The 5430-nt window shown below is 41.8% G+C and overlaps 1 protein-coding gene across 1 annotated transcript in view; it reads right to left on the bottom strand.

Annotated features, from left to right (window-relative positions):
- The window catches only part of CDH11 (cadherin 11), a 41690-nt gene extending 36944 nt beyond the window's left edge, over window positions 1-4746 (bottom strand). Inside the window, exon 1 of the mRNA XM_017736578.1 lies at window positions 4623-4746. The gene's annotated coding sequence lies outside the window, so the exon portion shown is untranslated. The remainder of the gene's footprint in view (window positions 1-4622) is intronic.
- Window positions 4747-5430: the final 684 nt, after the last annotated feature.

Below are 5430 nucleotides of genomic sequence, written 5' to 3' on the forward strand. Positions count from 1 at the left end.
CCTACAGCAGCAGAATGTAATTGAAAAACCATTTTAAAATAAAACTGAGTGGTTGCAAATGCAGGTTGTCAGGAACGGAGAGGGAAAAACCTTTGCATTACATTAGATTTTACCAATCACTACTTGTGTGTCTTTATTAGAGTTTATAGAGATGAGGAGAGCCACATAAATTGCATCTGTTGCATGGTTATATCAGCAAGTGTTCCTGAAAATTACTGAGAGCATTTTAAAGAAGTTTTTCTTCAGCTGTGACTAACAAAGCACTAATTGGCTTGGTTAAACACCTCAAAAGAATTAAATACACTAAATTTTGATTTATTTGATAGCATACAGCATATGTCCATTTTTGAGACAGCAAACTAATGTCTGAGTACAATTCAAAGAGCTTTTATTGCATATGAAGCCTTGAAAGGCTGAGTGCACAGCCATCTTTTCCCATGGAATATTTATGTGCAAGACACATGATTCAGTTTTCTCTTGGGTTTATTTTTCTAGCCTTGGCTGTGTGTATTTTTTCTTGGAGACACTAAAGTACAAATTTTAAATATGCTATTATTATCCTTCTCACCATCATTATTTTTAAAGCCCATAATGAGCAATTATATTTTATATATCTATATGTATACATCCTCCATATTTATGTACTTATTGTTAAATCTGACAGTGGTTCTCTCCATAAAGTCTCATTAAAACTGTTTCAGAAAGACTCTGATTTAGCTTTTGCTTCACACTTTTCACCTTTAAAGTAACTGTGGAAACTTTTCCAGAAGTTTGTTTTATCAGAGCACAATTTTCAAGTATTTGAGGTTATTTTGACCCACAAGTGATTGGAGTTTGGGGGAGTTTTTCAGTCAATGGATCAATCTTTAATGCCCTTTCTCCCCTGCTGGCCAATCCCTGCAGCCTGTGCAGTGCAGTCTTGCAGTCTCTCCTTAGGGAATCTCATGCCTGGGGGGAGTTTCAGGAGTTTCACATTCCTCGCCCAGCCAGGCTGCTCCAGATCCTGCTCCAGAGCTCCACTGCAGCCCAGACAGGGCTGGGATTCCCCAGAAAGCTGGGAAAGTGCAGGGATGAGTCTCTGATGACTCAGTTGTTTCAGGATTTGAGCTGGAACAAACTTTTTGACACCAAGAGACGAATTTCAGCTCAGGTACAAGCTCATTGTTTCCAAAAACAAATCACTCGTTTCAGCATTCTTCTACATTCAAGATTCTTTCAAGGCAGCAGTACTTCATGGAAATAATTTTCTATTAAAAAGCAGATAGGAAAATCTGAAATGTCCATGTTAGGAGGTACTGAGACTGTAAGAGAGAGGACAGTAGGAATGTATTTTCTCACTTGATGTCTTTGAAGTCTTTTTAATTTCTAATAAAATAGCCATTCTTCTTCAATATCTGTTTGACCAGAATGTGTCTTATCATTATCCTAACAATGTTTCCAAAGGTTTTTCAGCTCAAGCAAGTCTTGAAGAGAACCAAGAAGGCAGAAGTAATAAATTCAGGCTCCATCCTATCGCACAGACTATGTGAAATGACACGTACTCCTCTTAACAGTTCACTCTCAGGCCTTTCTTCAAGAACTGCTGAAGGATTCCCTGTACTTTGGAGTGTCATCCTACTAAAATCAAAGCTTTTACCCTCACATGTGGGCCTATTTCATTTAGATTACTAATATCCACCCCAAAACACACGTAATGAGCTGATCCTTCAGGTACACTGTCTGTTCTGTGGGTTGACACTGAGAATTCAAAATTCAGGTCTTAGAAACCTACAGAAACAGATATTTGTAGAGAAGCAAAGTGAGAGATGTGAGACAGGATAAAACAGGCAGCTGGAGGGGGAACACTGCTCAGACAAGAGGGCCAGGCTGAACATGCAGGACAGGGGGATTCTAAGTGAAAATTAATTTTCTTTCCACATTGCATCTGTGCAGAAACAAAACTATGGAGGAATTTCCATCCAGGATCTGCTCTGTACATCAGGATCAGCGTGGTTTTCCCATTACAGTCTTTCTACATAAGAATTAAAAGCAAATAATAAAAAGGATATTGCATATGAAAGAGGCAAAGCATGCATTATACAGCACTAATTTATATGTCCAGGAAGTGAGCTTGAGTTTCTCATCCTGTATGATGAACTCATCACAGCCTTCCAGGATCTGAAGGGGCTGCAGGGAACCTGGAGAGGGGCTCTGCAACAGGAACTGGAGGGACAGAACACAGGGAATGGCTGCCCAGTGCCAGAGGGCAGGGCTGGATGGGAGATTGGGCAGGAATTGTTCCCTGGCAGGGTGGGCAGGCCCTGGCACAGGGTGCCCAGAGCAGCTGGGGCTGCCCCTGGATCCCTGGCAGTGTCCAAGGCCAGGCTGGACATTGGGGCTTGGAGCAGCCTGGGACAGTGGAAGGTGTCCCTGCCCATGGCACTGGGGGGGATGGGATGGGCTTTAAGGTCCCTTCCCACCCAAACCAGTCTGTGGTTTTATGATTCTGTGGGAGTGTTCTTTTCTGGGGTCCTGAGGACCCTTTATTCATGTAGGATGGTTTTCAGAGCAATATAATCAGAGGGAAATGTATCTGTTGTGCTTACCCTCAATCTCCCTTGAACTTCAATATAGAAAATCCAAGCAGCACAGGAAGGAAATGTCCAGTCAGGATATTCCCACTTCCTGAAGCTCCTGGTCACCTGCTGTTGTGACTGAGCCAAGGCTGTGTCACAGCCCCCAACAGCTCAGCAGGGCCTTGTTGTCTGCCCTGCTGCTCTTTGTTCCATGAACAATAGTTAAACAAGAATATTTTACCTTCTCAACTCTTGTCATTATCCAGATACTGTAACAGGAAATTTGCATTCCTGAACAGGCACAGCTGGAAGTAATTTAAGAAAGATCCTTCAAAAGAAGGGAAGAGAATTTAGGAAGCATATGGATTCACAGGTTTACATGATAATCAACAAAAGCAGCTCTTGTTCCTCCTCTTTAGAAGGGAGACACTTCACACTCCAAGCAGAGGGAACATCCCACAGTCTCTCTGCAGGAAGCTTTCTTTCACAAATTATTTGCTTTAACTCTGAAATGCAAAAAAGTCTATGAAAAAAAGGCACAACACCGTCAGATATAACTGGGGTAAGGACCCAGTTGAAATTCACTTATCTCACACACTAGTGAGAGTGATGTGCCTTCACATTTTCCTTTAAGCTTATTCCGCACAGTCCTTTAATTTCTAAAAACTAAGTCTGTTTGGAAGTAGCTCTGAAGTCAAGAACAAGCAGAGTAGACAGGGGCCTGAACTAAACCATGAACTAAGATATTAGAAAATGCAAAGAGAAGCAAAATAGTGGTTAGAAAGTTCATGTATCTGTGCATGGAACAGAGACATGAAGAACTAATTTCAGGTATTTTCTCTGTGGCTTCTTGATACCCAGAAATGAATTTGAAACCTAGTCAGGAATTCTTCAAACCTAACCCTCTTTAGAATCGTTCTGTTGAGAGCCTGGATATGAACAAGAACTGAGCATTGTTTGCAAAATGTGGCTTTTGTGTTCAAACAGGACAAGAATCTCCCATACTGAGCTCTGCCCTTGCTCAGAACAGAGGAGCTAAATTAAACTGAGAGCTCCTGGTGTCCCTGTCACAACCAGCCCGGGTGCTGCAGTCCCCCTGCCCAAATCTGAGAACACCACACACACATCCCATAGAGCTGCTCACAAGGATGTTTAGGTGTTGGTCCATTCAGCTGCCAGAAATAAGATAATTGTCATTCAAGGACATTTCCAGAGAAACGAAGCATCCTCCAGCAGGACCTGAGTGAATTGAATGTAAAAATGAGTCAGCAAGACAAAGAGCTTTAATATCCTGGCTTGTACTTTTTATCCTACACAATTCAGGTGGGCTCGTGCCTTTGATTCTGTAAAAATGGCAGTCTTGACATATTTATTGTCTATTACACGTAACCTGTTTCTGCAGTTAAACTTAAAGCCAAACAATGGACACTCCTGTAAGTGGGCAATTCTCACCTCTGTGCAACCACAGCAACAGCAGCAACTGAAAGTCACCAAGGATTTGAAAAATTAAAGGCATCAGAGCAGCAGATACAACAATTTTCAGGTCTAGTTTCTCATACTGCTCTACTCCCACGCTTTCCACCTTCTCTGAAGCCTAAGGGTCACCATGAAATTCCTTTCCCAACCCAAGTCTGAGCAGTTATATTGAGCTCAATGGTATTGCACAAAATATCAGAGAGGTAGTCCAAACATGGAATTAATCACTTGCTCACTAGAATAAGGAAAGTATGAACCTTTTTGACTGATCACTTCCAGCTGTAAACCTAAATATCAGAAAAATTCCTACATTCCTCTTACTCAGTGCTCCTTTGCTGTGAACTTTCAAGCAATTCTCTGATGTTTTAAACAGGAAATTAAACAAAAGGGATTCAAACCATGTACCTTATCAAAGCATACTGTACAGAGATAGAAGGATGGTCTGTGTTCTACAGCATCAGCTGAGTGAGATCAGGGCTTTCTGTTAAACCCTCTGAGGGATCAGTCCCTGCAGAAATTGTAGACACTACAGAAACCAGCCATGGATACCTGACATCCTCAGGAGATAACAGGTTTGGGTTCAGGACTTACCTTCACCCACTGGAAACCTGCTGCCAGTTGATGTAGCATATTCCACACATTTGCAATGCCACTCCAGGAGCCTGTGACACGCTGCCAGCCCTCTGCTGCTGCTCAGCCACTACTCCAGCTCTGGCTGCAAAGAAGGAAAAAGGTCGTTTGAAATCCAAAGCAGTGGTGGCACCATAATAAAAGGAAACTAAAGTCTGGCCTATAAACTACCACAGCAGCCTAAAAAGAGTCCAAAGACAAGCAGTTAAATATTACTTATAATTAATAAATAGCCTTTACCTAGAATCACAGACCAGCCAGGTTTGGAAAGGACCTTAAAGATAACCCAGTGTCACCCTCTGCCATGAGCAGGGGCACCTCCCACTATCCCAGGCTGCTCCAAGCCCCAGTGTCCAACCTGGAACATTTGACAGACTTACTTTTGCTACAGTGTTCCCATAACTAAAATTCTTGGGGCCATATAAAAATTCTCTCAAATCTCTTTTTTGTTATCTATAGAAAAAATCTGTTCTGGTAACATTATCCAAAACAAGACACACTGTAGTGAAAAAAGTAACAGCTGCAGATGCCATTAACCAGCAAGATGTGCTTTGAACATTTCTAAGAGCTCTAAAGGCATATTAGAAAATTAGTGGGTTTATCATTATGATGGAAAAGGGAGTCGATTATCTTAGGAAGCAGAACTGCCACTACAATAGTGAAAAAAATACCTAAGGCAAGACACCTGAAGCAAAAAAAAACCCCAAGTGCCTCTGCCTGCAAGTTCATCTACAGTTGTTTCAGTGGTTACAATTCTTTCATAAATGGG

This window comes from Corvus brachyrhynchos, unplaced genomic scaffold, assembly GCF_000691975.1.
Source record: "Corvus brachyrhynchos isolate BGI_N302 unplaced genomic scaffold, ASM69197v1 scaffold66, whole genome shotgun sequence".
Classification (NCBI taxonomy): domain Eukaryota; kingdom Metazoa; phylum Chordata; class Aves; order Passeriformes; family Corvidae; genus Corvus; species Corvus brachyrhynchos.